At 37.2% G+C, this 15,302-nt stretch overlaps 1 pseudogene; it reads right to left on the reverse strand.

Moving 5' to 3' along the window:
* Positions 1-10,319: 10,319 nt before the first annotated feature.
* LOC102825357 lies at positions 10,320-11,111 on the reverse strand (annotated as a pseudogene).
* Positions 11,112-15,302: the final 4,191 nt, after the last annotated feature.

Here is a 15,302-nt window from a genome sequence, read left to right on the forward strand (position 1 = left end):
TCTCTGTCTCTTAACTGGTGCATTTAATTCATTGACATTCAATGTAAGTATCCATAGGTATGAATTGATGACTGTCATTATGGGTTTGGGTGTGTGTGTGTGTGTGTGTGTGTGTGTGTGGTGCTGCCAGTTTCTTTGTTTTGCATGTCTTCTTTTGCTGAGCTAATGTTTTTGTGTTCTTTCTTATCAGTTTCCTCATAGTTTTAATGTTTCCATATTCTTCTTGGATTTTCATTTTCTTGGTATGTTGTGAACTATTAATTTTCTTTGAGTTTGTCCTATAGTCTATTAATTTTTTTCTCTATTTAACACAGTCTATTCATCCTGAAATCTACCTGACTTCCTCACCACCTGGATCTCTGTTCCTATGTTTTTGTCTTCTTTCACACCATAATTGTTTTGATCATAGACTGATTCCCAGATCCGCTGAATTTCTTCTCGTAGTTTCATTGTATTCTGGACTCTTCTATATATTAATTGAGTTCTGAGTGGTGCTACCACATATGTCAACCTCTGGTCGTTGTTTTTTCTTGTTGGTTCTCAGTCCAAAGAATTCCCTTTAGGATTTTTTGAAGCACTGGGTTGGCTTTGACAAAATCCCTTAGCTTCTGTTTGTTGTGGAATGTTTTTTATTACACTGTCATATTTGATTGACAGCTTTGCTGAGTAGATAATTCTTGGTTGGCAGTTTTTGTTTTTTTTCTTTCACAATTTTTTATATGTCTTCCCATTGTCTTATTGCCTTCATGGTTTCAGCTGAGAAATCAGAGCTTAACCTGATCTAATGCCTTTGTAAGTAACATTCTCATTCACTAGCTGCTTTCATGATTCTCTCCTTGTGTTTATTTTGGACAGCTAGATTATGATGTGTCTTGGTGATGTTCTTTGGGGAGTTTATCCTCCCAGGGGTTCGTTGAGCTTCTTAAATGCTTATATTTTCATTTTGGGGGATGTTATTGAAATTTTGTTCCAGAGGATCCTCAACTATCTCCTCTACAGACATCTGTGATTCTTCCTGTTTTAGAATGCCAATAATTCTTAAGTTATTCCTTTTCATGTTTTTCACATGAATCTTGGACACTCTAAAATTGTTTTTTTCCTTTTTTCTGCTTGCTTTTCTGTCTTAGCAGTATTGAGAACTTTGCCTTTAAGTTGGCTAGTTCCAGCTTCCATCTCTTCAATTCTTCTCCTTTGCCCTTTCAGTGTATTGTCCATTTCTGATATTTTATTATTAATCATTTGGACCTCTTTTTGCAGGTTTTGAATTGTGTCCAATGCTGTATCTATCTTATTTGTTTGTTCCTGTAACACTTTCCTGACTTCTTCCTTATTTTTCTCTTCTGTCGAAATCTAAGTCTACCTCCAGCTCATTTATCTGTTACTCTATCTTTTTCCTGGCCATGTGCTAATAATGTCATTTGTTCTTTGGTATCTTCAACAATTAGATATATTTTCAATAATTAGATGAATACAGAATATGTCTTGGTGTATTGTTAAGAATTTGATTGCCTCTAGGTAGATGTGATCATGAGAGGGTTTTCCCTTTTCCCTTTTATTATTACTCAACTCAGAGTAACTGGAGCAGCTGTTGGCTCTCTATCTGGTATATAGCAGCCTGGATGGTGGCATTTTATAGGGGATGATTGTAGCTTGGTTATATTACTGTTTTTCATTGTATAATGTAGGGAAAGAAGGAGGCCCCTGCAGGTAAAATGGAGACCATGAAATAAAACAACAGGAAAAAAAAAAAAAAAAGATACTACAGTTTATAATCACACACACACACACACACACACACACAAAACAACAACAACAACAAAAAAAAAACAATTTGTAGGAAAATATGAGTATGGATTTAACGCCACTCTCTCAGCCTCCTACCTTCAAGACCACCTGAGAAATTTCAAGATGTTATTGTTGCTCCATATTCAAGATGTTATTGTTGTTCCATATGACATAACTCAGGATTTAATATTTGGTCTATATTCTTTTTAGTCTGTTTCTCTCCCCTCTATAACTCTGTTGAGGACTTTCTTCTAGTGATAAATAGTTCAGGGCCAGCTGGGGTCATTCTGGAAGACCATTCTGTTTTAAGCAGTCTCTTTCACCTTTTTAAATTCTGCACAGAGTGGGTTTTGCTGACCAGAGCCCTATGGGGGTGGGAGTGTCCATTATCTCAGACACCCCCTTTGGTAATCAGAGTGGAGGTATACAGACAGAGAGAGGCTGATGAACAGAAAAAAAGAAAAAAGAAAAAGTCCACATCTTTATCTCCGAAGATTGGTATGACCACTGTGGTGGGTGCTCTTCTCTGATCCTTCACCTGATATGTCACTCCCAAGATGCCAGCTCCAGGATTGTCTGGATCCACAGATCAGGAAAACAAAACAAAACAAAACAAAACAAAAACTTTCTTGCTTCTGATACAAATTTCACTGGCTGTAAGCCTTCAAATGTTCTAAATAATTCTTTATATGTAGTTCAGAGTTCTGGGGCCAATCCCTGAAACTGCTTCTTCCAGTATTCTGTCTTATTGCTGGTGAAGGTCTTAACCGCTGCCTAACTAATCTGTAACTCTTGGCAAAGGCTTTTAATTGTGTGAATTATGGCAAGCTAAAGAATACCAGAAAGATGTTTACCTGTGCTTTATTGACTATGCAAAGGCTTTTGATTGTGTGGATAGTGACAAGTTATGGCCAATATTGCAAAGTATGAGTATTCTGGAACACTTAATCATGCTCATGAGGAATCTGTACACGGATCAAGAGGCAATTGTTCGAACAGAACATGGGATCACTGAATGGTTTATTAAGACAAGTGTGCGACACGGTTGTATTCTTTCACCATACTTATTTAATCTGCATGCTGAGCAAATAATCCAAGAAGCTGGGTTATATGAAGAAAAACGCGGCATCAGGATTGGAGGAAGACTCATTAACAACCTGCAATATACAGATAATACAACCTTGCTTGCTGAAAGTGAAGAGGACTTAAAACATTTACTGATGAAGATCAAAGAGCACAGCCTTTGGTATGGATTGCATCTTAATATAAAGAAAACAAAAATCCTCACCACTGGACCAAAAAACATCATTTTTATCAACAGAGAACAGATTGAAATTGACAAGGACTTCGTTCTTCTTGGATCAACTATCAACTCTCATGGAAGCAACAATCAAGAAATCAAATGACATATTGTATTAGGTAAATCTGCTGCACAAGACATTTCTAAATGTTGAAGAGCAAAGAATTCAGGTTGAGGACTAAGGTGCACCTGACTCAAGCCATGGTATTTTCAATAACCTCACATACATGTGAAAGCTGGACAGTGAATAAGGAAGACCATAGAAGAATAGATGCTTTTGACTTTTGGTGTTGGCAGAAATATTGAAAGTGCCATTGGCTTCCAAAAGAACAAACAGGTCTGTGTCAGAAGAAGTGAAGCTAGAGTGCTCCTTGGAGGCCATGATGGTCAAACTTTGTCTCTCATACTTCAGACATATTGTTAGGACGGATCAGTCACTGGAGGAGGATATCCTATTTGGTATGGTGGAGGGTCAGAGAAAAAGAGGAAGACTCCCAGTAATCTGTATTTGTAAAGTGACAGCATCAACTGTCTCAAGCCTGGCAACAATTGTGATGTTGGCCGACGATCAGGCAGTGTTTCTTTCTTTTGTGCATAGGGTTGCTATGAGTTGGTACTGACTCAATGACACCTAACAACAACAACAATAGATAACATTGCACAGAATGAGTATTCTGGAACACAAAATTGTTTTCATGAAGACCTTGTACATAGATAAAAGACAATCATTTGAACAAAACAAGGGACAACTGAATGGTTTAAAACTAGGAATGGTTTGTGTAAGGGTTGTAGTTTTTCGCTGTTCTTATTCAATCTGTATGCTGAGTACATTGAAAAGCTCGATTTTAGGAAGTAGTTTGTGGTACCAGGATGGGAGGAAAAGTAATTAACAATATGTGATATGCAGGTGATAACTACTTTTTTTTGTTGAAATTGAATAGGACTTAAAATAATTACTAAACATCAAAGATCACAGACTTTTGTATGGGTTGCACCTCATTGTAAAGTAAACAATAATTCTCACCACTGCATCAATAAATAGCATCATGATAAAAGATGAATTTTCCAGAGACTTCATTTTGCTTTGAACAACAACCAACACTCATGGAACTAGCCGTCAAGAAATCAAATGACATATTGCATTAGGCAAATCTGCTGCACAAGCCCTATTTAAAGTGTTCAAAATCAAAGATGTCAGTTTGAGGACTAACATACTCCTCACCTAAACCATGATATTTTTAATGCACTCATATGTATGTGAAAGTGAACAGTGAATAAAAAACAGTAGATTAATTGATGCATTTCAATTATGGTGTTGGTGGAGAATATTAAAATACCATGGGCTGCCAGAAGAACAAACAAATCTATGTAGCAAGAAGTACATCCAGAATACTCCTTAGAAGCCATAATGGCCAGTCTTCTTCTGTTATATTTAGGATATCTTATCAGGAGAGACCAGTCCCTGGAAAAGGACACCATGCTTGGCAAAGTGGAGGGTCTATGAAAAAGTGAATGATCTCCAATGTGTTCAATTGCCACAGTAGCAGCAGCAATAACCTCAAATGTAATAATCATTGTGAGGTTGGCACAGGACCAGGCAGTGTTTCATTCTATTGTATGGAGGGTCGGTATGAATTGGTAGTGACTTGATGGCACCTCACAACAGCAACAACATGGTTCTATCACTCTATAATGAGAGAATATCATAGAGGAAATGAAAAAGAGACTACTACCCCTGAGCCTGTGGATATAACTATAGGGTAAGCACTTAAATGGTAACTGCACATTTGGCTGCTCAAACCCAACAGCTACTCTCCCAAACTCAATACTGGGTTGCTATATGATGGAACCATTTCAAAACACACAATAAACAACAACCCTCTCTTATTGCTACCACTCCACTTGATTCTAAATACACATGGCATATCCACTCACATGAATTTGTTCTTCAGCACACTCCAGATTACAGATTCTTAGAATATCTTCCATAGGGACACAGTTATTTAAAACAATTTGGGATACAGTAATTTTTTTCTTACCTGGTAAGAATGTAAGTTAAGAATATCATTGATGAAAGCATCAAGGGTGTAGAAATTAGTAAAAAATATTTTACAGATTTTACTTAGAGAAGGATTCTATCTAATCTTTTTTAATTCCCAAAACCCAAACCCATTGCCTTTGAGGCTCTATTTGACACCAGGAGTTCATTACAAATGAAAGTGAAGAAATTTTGTTGGTTAATCTGAAACTCAGTTGAATGCAAATAAATGGGAATTTTATTTTAAACTCAACTGTTTTCAGTGAAGCAGAATGGCTGAATATTACAATTTTTTAAATAAAAAAAATGATTTTTTACATATCATCTTATTTGTTCTTAGCAAAACAAAGGAAGGTCTCAACTTAAATTTTATTTTCATTTTATATCAAGAAATTAAGGCTCAAAGTTGACAGTTATTTATCTAGCGTCTAAAGGGCAGAAGGTCTCAGAAACAATGGAATATTATTTTAGTCCTGCTATATATTCAATTTGTTATCTTTATCATTATGCATTCTACTTCTCATTTTTAGAGATCACATAATATTGTCCTATACATTTTCTAAAAATAAGACTTATAAATTTATAAAAGAAAAAATGGGATAAATGCAGAAATGCACTTAATGTGAAATGCTTGCTGAATGCTGATAGCTCTACAGTTATTTCATGAGAATCAACAAGTGTTTTTCAACACTGACTTTACTCTGGTTTCCATAATGGAAACAAAATATAGACTTAATAAATTGATTCTATGGAGTAGATTTCAAAGGTATTTAAAAACTTCAAAATCTAATATTACATATTTGTATTAATTTTTCTAGATGCTACCAATAGAAGACCTAGAAAATTAAGTGGAAAAAAGACTACCTTCTAATATTTTTTTTGCATACATATTCAAATTTACAGTAAATTTTAGGTTTGCTAATTTAAAGGACAATTCCTTTTGGTACTATCAGGACAAACAATTTGAAGCTATCAGAACTAAAATAAATATAAATATAAATATAAATATTTCAACAGATGCATATCAAGCTACTATCAAGATATAATCTTTCAACATTCCAAGTATCATCGCCCTTTTTAAAACTTTGGATTCTCAAATTTACTTTGTATGTTGTAATAATCAGACAAAATAATTGCTTTGATATGACAATTTTACAAGTTTTAAGATATATATATACATATATATATATAATTATATATTCATGGAATATATAATTCATGGAATTTCATTCATGGAAAAGAGAGTCTAATACTGAAAAAGTGATGTTAATTGAAAAAATCAATCTATGTGGCTAATCTGAGAAATTTAGCCTTACAGTTGCAATGGGTTTTTCAAAAAGACTTCAAACATTGTTTAATGCTTCCTCATGGGGGTTTTAGTAAATCATTGGGTAATATATCTTCTGATACTGGAGGTAAAGAAATAATTTCTGTGCTATTTTGTCCTCATTCATAGTAATAGTCTGTTTGTTGCTAATGTGTCAATATTTACTGCACACTCATTTTAAAAGGTACTTTCCCTAAAACTGCTAAATATGTGCAAGCATATATAGGTCCAAGCTTATGTCTCAACATTTCATTGTTATATAACTCACTATCATATAATTTCAAAAGTATAATAGAATCTTAAAAATCATCTGCAGGATCATTATCAATCAAGTCAACTAGACAACCTGTTTTCTTCCAACTTGTTTTTACATGGGTACAAAATTCAAATGCTTAGAATTATGGATAGCAAAGCAATAAATTTTTTAAAGATTTATGTTTTAACAACTCAACTATCAATAGATATAAAAAAAGTGTCTCTTAAAAACAACTTCCAGTGTAAATATAAAATTAAGATCATTTCAGAGCTTTATGTATTCTTCTAAATAAATTCAGAGGTAACCTACTCAAGTGCTTCATTTTATCTGTTTCTGTGTGTGTAGCAGCTATATTCTGGCATGTTATGCCATACCAGAATATAAGACTTTTGTCTTCATAAATAAAGTTATCATAAAAAGAATACTATTGCTTTTGTAAAACAGTAACTCCATCCATAATTAAAACAATAATAAAATAGTCAGAATATGAATGTATCAATTTCATATCAAAGTGAAATGAGTATCATCAAGTGACTATACAGCAATGGTGAACTGTGTATGTACACGAGCATTTCAACATGTCAATCAATCACTAATTAACTTCTCTCTCCTGACAGAAATTCTTTTCTGTTGACAGATATTCCAGGAGATTCCCTTTACAATTTGACAGAATGCTAAGAATCCAAATAGATTACTTATCTGACTCCAATAGTCACAGATTTTTGTATAAGATACAGAAACAAAGAATGTATTTTTAAAAGCCTAGTTAGCATAAGTATGTTGTCTCATGCTAAACAAAACAAAACAACAACAAATAAACTTGGTGTTTGCATAGTTATGCCTTGACAATCAATGTTAAACTAGAGCATTAATTATTTCTGTTTTTGTTTTTGTTTTTCTAAATTTGTCTCAGTTTTTCCTCATTTGTGGCAAAGACCAAGGCAGAGATTTAAGTATCATATAAAACACACATACTCAAGAGTCTAAAATCATTTTATGAATCATTTACCCATGATTCCTCATTCATGAAGCTTTATTCATTTATCCCATTTTTTACATTATTATTTAAATATTTGTGTTTGGTGTTTGCATTTGAAATTAACTATGTTAAAGAATGAGTGAGCCCAATGGTTAAGAAAACAGTTTTGGTAGATACTTCTTGGGTCAATTAAATGCCATCAACTTACTAAAGATATCCTCATATAAGTGCAGTTGTTGCAACTCTCTAATACTTATTTTATTCTTCCAGGCAACAGGAGAGTACTTCTTATCCTTTGGGTGAACAGAGTGGATTTGAGTCTATCTTTGATCTTTGTAACAAAAGCAACAGGATGTGCATTACTTCTGAGTAGGAGAATTTAAGAGCTAGTGATAAATTATCCATGATTCCACACATATGAGAATCTATGTTGTTGTTGTTGTTATGTGCCGTCGAGTCGGTTCCGACCCATAGCGACCCTGTACAGGGTTTCCGAGGGTGTAAATCCTTACGGGAGTAGAAAGCCTCATCTTTCTCCCGCGGAGCGGCTGGTAGTTTCGAACCGCTGACCTTAAGGTTCGCAGCCCGATTCGTAACCACTACGCTACCAGAGCTCCTTATGAGAATCTATAGTCATTTGATTTCTTGACTGCTGCTTCCATGAGTGTTGAAGGTTGATCCAAGAAAAATGAAGTCTTTGACAACTTCAATCTTTTCTCCACTGATAATTTATGTCATTTATTGGTCCAGTGGTGAGCAACTTTGTTTTCTTTACATTAAGATACAATCCATACCAAAGACAATGGTCTTTGGTCTTCATCAATAAGTATTTTATGTCCTCTTCACTTTCAGCAAGCAAGGTTGTATCATCTGCATATGAGTTTGTTAATGAGTCTTCCTCCAATCTTGATGCCACATTTTTCTTCATATAACCCAGCTTCTCTGATTATTTGTTCAGCATACAGGTTGAATAAGTATGGCGATTGAATACAACCCTGTCACACACATTTTCTAATTACAAACCACTCAGTGTTCCCATGTTCTGTTGCAACAACTTCCTCGATCAAGAGGAAGATCACAGAAGAACTGATGTATTTGAGTTATAGTATTGGAGGAGAATATTGAAAGTGCCATGGGCTGCCAAAAGAACAAACGGATCTGTGTTGGAAGAAGTGCAGCCAGAGTGCTCCTTTGAGGCCAGGATGGCCAGACTTGTCTCTTGTGGTTTGGACATATTGTCAAGAGGGACCACTCACTGGAGAAGGATATCATGTTTGGTAAGGTGGAGAGTCAGAGAAAAAGAGGAAAACCTCCAGCGAGATGGGTTGGCCAAGTGGGAGCATCAATGGGCCCAAGTATGTCAACAATTGTGAAGTTGGCCCAGGGTTGGGCAGTGTTTTGTTATGTTGTGCATGGGGTCTCTATGAGTCCGTACTGACTCAATGGCACACAACAACAATAGCCTTTGGAAGGATCCAGGTGGTGCAATGATTAAGCTGTTGTTGTTAAATGCTGTCAAGTCGGTTCCAGCCCATAGCTACCCTGGATAAGGTTTACAAGGAATAGTGGTTGAATTTGAACTATCTACCTTGTGGCTCAAACAAACCTTGAGGTCCAATGCTTTACACTACAATGACTCATCTTTAAACAAAATGTGGTAGGGACCACCCAGAAGCTCCACAGCAGAAAGACCTGACAATAAGCTCCCATAAAGAATGCTGTTGTTGTAAGTACCCTCAAGTAGGTTCCAATTCATGGCAAAACATAAGGTTTCTAAGGAGCAGTTTGAGAGTTTGAACTGCTTTTCAATTCAAACTGACCTTTAGGTCTAGTGTGTATCCTTCTGCACCACACCAGGACTTCCCATAAAGATTGTTTTTGTTATTGTTAAGTGCAGTTGAGTGGGTTCCGAACCATAGTGACTCTGTATAGGGTTTCTGAAGAGCGGCTGGTGACTTGAAACACTGACCTTGCAGTCTAATGCATTAATCCACAGCCCCATAGCAGAGCTCGCCCCATAAAGATTACAGCCTATAAAATCCTAGGCAGCAATTCTCTGTCACATTGGTTCACTACCACATGAATTAACTCAAAGCAATCCAACTTTGCTTAAATAATTTAGTCACAGTGAAGACAGTTGTCCTAGTGTAACCAGGATATTTAGCACATTGCTTATTTAAACAAAAGCAAAAGCAAAAACAAGAACAAAAAAACTTTTATCATATTAAGAAACTTGGATTTCAGATTATTTATTATCATAGATAGATTATAGATGGATAGATAGGTAGGTAGATAGATAGTAAATTACATAAACTCCTTAATCTCCGTGTGCTTGTTTGTTTAGTGGTGTTAATAAAATTTAAGCTTTACACGGCTGTTATGTTTATTACTTTGAAAATTTCTATTTAAAACTTAGAAAAATAATTTGTTTATTAACAGGCCAATAGTAACTCTTTTTTTTTTTTTTCTTTTTTCTTTTTTTTCATTTTGGAAAATCTTTATGAATAAATAGTTTTATACGATGCTGGCAGCCATTCTTGTACCCCTCAAGAATAGACACATGGTGGACCAGGTCAGTGGTAGGGCTGAGTGTCCAGGAAGGGGGGGGGTCGGAAATGACTCCTCACAAATAGGTCACTGAGTGTCTAGGCGGTAGGGGGTGTTGCTCATGAGACCTGGGTGTGTGTGTGGGGGGGGGCACAGAGCCATCTGGGGATGGAACTGGGAGTTGAAGCTCTGCTGCCTCTCCTCTGTCTCCAAGGGGCGTCCTTCTGGGGGGCTCACCTCGGACTGGGACTGCAAGGCCTCTGCCGGGGCCCTCTCTGCTGCTTCCTGTTTGAGGTGTTCTGCTGGAAGCCGATCCAGAGTAGGGGGTCCAGTGGGCTGCAGGTTCGGTTCACAGCTCCCTCCTTTCTCTTGCTGCTGGGCCCCTCCTCTCCATTGTGCTGCCTTTTCCCCAGGTGCCTCTGCACTTCCCCTACAGTGGGTCCAGGCGGCCCTTGACCTTCTCTTTTGGGCCTGGGCCTGGGCCAGGCAAGGTGTCCTGGGCATGGGCAGCTGGTACCACTGGGGCTGTATCTGCTCTGGCCCAGGTAAGTCAGTATGCCCAGTTCTCCTGCTGCTTTTCCTCCTGGTGCTCTTGATTGCTCCTGGGCACCCCTTTCCCTCCTTCCAGCTCCCGAAAACAGATCCAAGGGGCCAGGATCTGAGCTCAGCTCCTGCCTCCAAGGCTTCCAGTTCTGGTGGTCCTCAGTTTTGGTGCCTGGCTTTCTTGCTTAGGAATTCTGTGCGGGTCTCTCGCTGAGCAAGCAATGCACTCTCCTGTTCTTTCTCCTCCTCCAGGGCCTGGGCCTCCTCTCCACACAGCACTCTGGCCACATTTTCCTTGTTCCACACATGCCAACCCTTCTTGGGCAAGATATTCATGGTGCCGGAACCATCCACGAACTTCAATAGTAACTCTTACTTATTGTGTATATAATATTTTTATCATCTCCCCAATTACATTATAATCAGCTTAAAAAGGAGGGTTGTTATTATACCTACTACTAATATTCTAAGCTCTGGTAGCGTAATGGTTACGAGTCGGGCTGCTAACTTCAAAGGCAGCAGATCAAAACTACCAGCGGTTCCGCAGGAAAAAGATGAGGCGTTCTGCTCCCGTAAAGATTTACAGCCTCGGAAACCCTGTGAAGGATCACTGTGTCGGAACCGACTCCATGGTGCTTACCAACCAACAACTAATATTCTCTTTAAAATATGGTTTAGAAATTAAATAAACAATTGTTTATGGATTTACCAAGCTTAATACTATTATTAGCAAATGTATTAAAAAGGATAAAGAACAGCTTATTATTCATTATAGTGTAAGTTTTTCAATAATTGTATAGTTTCAAAACTGTTCATGGAAAATATAATTCACTTTTTGTAATGATTCAATTCTTCAAAGTGATAAAATATTTTTAATCCTCTTGTCCCCACTATATAATTATTTATTGCTTGGCTGTGTTGGGGACTGCAAGCACTGAGATGCTGAGGCCCTGTGTCATGGATGAAAATCCAACATGAAGACCCCACTCAGGATTGCTAGCCAGGGACCCTGAGGGCCAGAGGAAGTGACCTCCTGACGCCCCGGGTCCTTTGGGCTTTTGCGAACTCACTGGTGGGCTACCTCTGTATAATTTTCTTTGGTCTTATTATTCATTCTATGCTTCTAACTCCAGTAATTGTAGCTTCTGAGAAAATGGTTTCTTATGTGCCTCTCTTAATGTCTCCACTGTGTTAGCAGTGCGTAGGGTCCTGGGAACAAATCTCTCTGAGGAACAAACTCTGGCCACCTGGCAAGCATGTCCAAACTGTTCTTTATCAAATTATTCAGTTATGTTTGATATTAACTTAATACATGAGCTCTTGATATCCATGCACCATATTAAAACCAAAACCCTTTCTAAAGCCAAGTTTGTAAAAGTTCCAAAGGCAAGTTTGCTGGGATTATGCAACGAGGCTCTGGAGAGAATTCGGCCAAAGTATTCACTCAAAGTAGATTGGTAAATTCCTGGAGTATTGTTCAAGGAATAATAAATAGTAGCAGCCCCTTCAAACTGTCCCCAGGTGTAAACCATTAACCCAGATGTCCTCCTTCCTCCTGAAAGCCTAAGTCAGGTAGCTGAAACAGCTTGACTCTCTTCAGACCTTTTAAATCCTTTTCACCTTTACCCATTAGAGATTAAGCACTATAGGTATGTTAATTAGCCTTGAGAAACCGCAAGTTGCTGCCTTAGGATTTGAGCCAAAAAAGTAATTTATAACAGTCTGCTTGAATTTTTGGAAAATTAAGAATGTTAGATTATTAAGACAATTTGCAATGTATATTTTGGAATTTGTTCCTGTAAATCATTGTGTCCTGTTTTGAACGATTAATCACATTTCATTTCTGCACCCTGTCTTCATAATCCCCTTCTTCCTTTGTGTAAAATCCCTCCCTGAAATAAAAGACGGATGCAGATTGAAACCTGCATGCATTACTGCTTGCAGGGCCAAGCTTTACAGCCATGTTGCTTGCCATGCAGGGTCTGTCTGCCAGTTTTGCATCCACTCTGGTCTCGGGGTGTCTCTTTTTTTCTCTCATTGTGCCTTTGTATATATTCTTTCTCTATCTCTTTCGCTGCCAGATCTCCCTACTTCCTGAACCAAACTTCCCTGTCTAGGCTGGTCCATGACATGGCTGAAATTTGTACAACTGAGGTGAGTTCAGTGGGTTGCTATGGGTTGTAACTAACTCGAGGATACTTAATAACAACAACTGCAATCTTTATGGAAACTTATTGTCTGGTCTTTCTGTACAGTGTCAAATTATCCATTGTGTGCCTTTTCCATATTCATGGCACCATTTGAGAACATTGTTATACCCAGTGTGTCAATCTATTTTGTTTACGGTCTTTCTGGTTTTTCTTTTTTGTTTTTGACTGTTTACCAAGAGTGATGTTGTTGTTGTTGTTAAGTTCTAACTCATAGTTACTATATAGGATTCCCGTGGAGTGGCTGGTGAGCTTGAACCATCGACCTTGTAGTTCAACCGCTATTGCAATCCAACACATTAACCTGAACACTACACCTGGACTTCAGTCCCTCCTGATAGTAAGTCCAAAGTTGACGAGACCAGGTCTCCTCATCTTAATTTCTAAGCAGCATTCTACTTGTGTGTCTTCCAAGATAGCTTTGTTTGTTCTCCTGATACCTTTTGTATTCATTGCCAACACCATAATACAAAGACATCACTTCTTCTCTGATATTTCTTATTCATTGTGCAGCTTTCACATGAATATGAGGCAATTGAAAATACCATCATTTGGGTAAGGAACACCTTAGTTCTCAAGGTGACATCTTTGCTTTTCAATCATTTAAAGAGGAATCAATGCAATATGTTGTTTTTTTGTCTGCTCCTTCATGAACAATGATAATGGATCCTAGTAAAATGAAATCCTTGACAATGCCAATCATTTCTCCCTTTATCATGATGTTGCTTATCGGTCTCATTTTGAAATTTTTTCGCTTTCTTTATGTTAAGATACAATTTATACTGAAAACTATAGTCTTTGGTCTTCATCATCAAATGCTTCAAATCCTCTTCACTTTCAACAAAAAAAATATAGCTAAGATTTTAAAATGTGCTTTATGTGAGATGTGAGAGAGTTGGTGTCATGGATAAGCTGACTTTGCAAGTCAGAAATCCTAGATTGGAAATCAGATTAAAGTATTGACTATGAAATTTTGATTTATTTATATTTTGTCTCCATATCTTTGGTATGGATTGCAACTCAATGTAAAGAAAACAAAATTCCTGATCACTGGACCAATAAACAACCTTCTTATAAATGGAGAAAAGATATTGAAGTTGTCAAGGACTTCATTATTCTTGGATCAACTATCAACACTCATGAAAGTAGCAGTCAATAAATCAAATGACATAGTGCATTGCACAAATCTGCTGCACAAGACCTTTTGAAAGTGTTGAAGAGCAAAGATGTCAGCTTGAGGACTTAAGTTGTGCCTGACCCAAGCCATGGTATTTTCAATCACCTCATATGCATATGAAAGATGGACAGTGAATGAGGAAGAGTGTACAAAAATTGATGCATTTGAGTTATGGTGTTGGAGGAGAATATTGAAAGTGCCATGGGCTTCCAAAAGAATAAACAGATCTGTGTTGGAAGAAGTGTTCTCCTTGGAGGCCAGGATGGCCACACTTCATCTCTCATACTTTGGACAAATTATCAGGAGGGACCAGCTTCTGGAGAAGGATATCATGTTTAGTAAGGTGGAGAATCAAAGAAAAAGAGAAAGATCCCCAGTGAGATGGATTGACAATATCGCAGCATCAATGGGCTCATTGTGGTAACAATTTTGAGGTTGGCCCAGGACCAGACAGTGTTTGGTTCTGTTGTGCATAGGGTTGCTATGAATCGATACCAACTTGATGGCACCTAATAACAACTCTCTATCTTAATTGTTCATCAGTAAAACTGCCTTAAACAATAGCATAACTTTCATAGCAGAGCATTAGACATCTCTGTTTTCCCAGTTTAGTAGCCTTTTTATTCTTTTTTAGCCCATTATCAGATCTATATAGGCTATGACTGATATTGTCAAGAAAAAATTGTGGCCAAACTTCACAACCTTTAATTTCTTCCACAGTTTCCTTGCTGCTACTGTGGCATAAGAGACCATAGGACTTCATTCATAGTGACACATGACAAACCTCAGAATATGGGATGTTACAGTGAGGTATAGGAGCTAATCAAGAAAGCTATTTCCTTTGCTTCCTCAAACTGATTCCCTTGAAATAAAATTTATATATCTTCTAGAAGGATAGTCTTGAGAAACTGGACCATCTTTCTTACTTAACAATACCAACTGGGTATATTTCTTCTAGGAATTACACATTTAATAAAAGAGTAGCATGGTTGTCTTTGTTTCAGGCTTTTATTTATGGGGTTCAGCGTAAAAAGAGTACCATGAGTGACTTCAGAAAGTTGATTTTTAAAAGGGAATTTGGAGAGCAGTACTACTCTTTAATTGTTGTTGTTGTTGTTGTCATGTGCCATCGAGTCGGAACCG

Source organism: Chrysochloris asiatica, unplaced genomic scaffold, assembly GCF_000296735.1.
Source record: "Chrysochloris asiatica unplaced genomic scaffold, ChrAsi1.0 scaffold00616, whole genome shotgun sequence".
NCBI classification, from domain to species: domain Eukaryota; kingdom Metazoa; phylum Chordata; class Mammalia; order Afrosoricida; family Chrysochloridae; genus Chrysochloris; species Chrysochloris asiatica.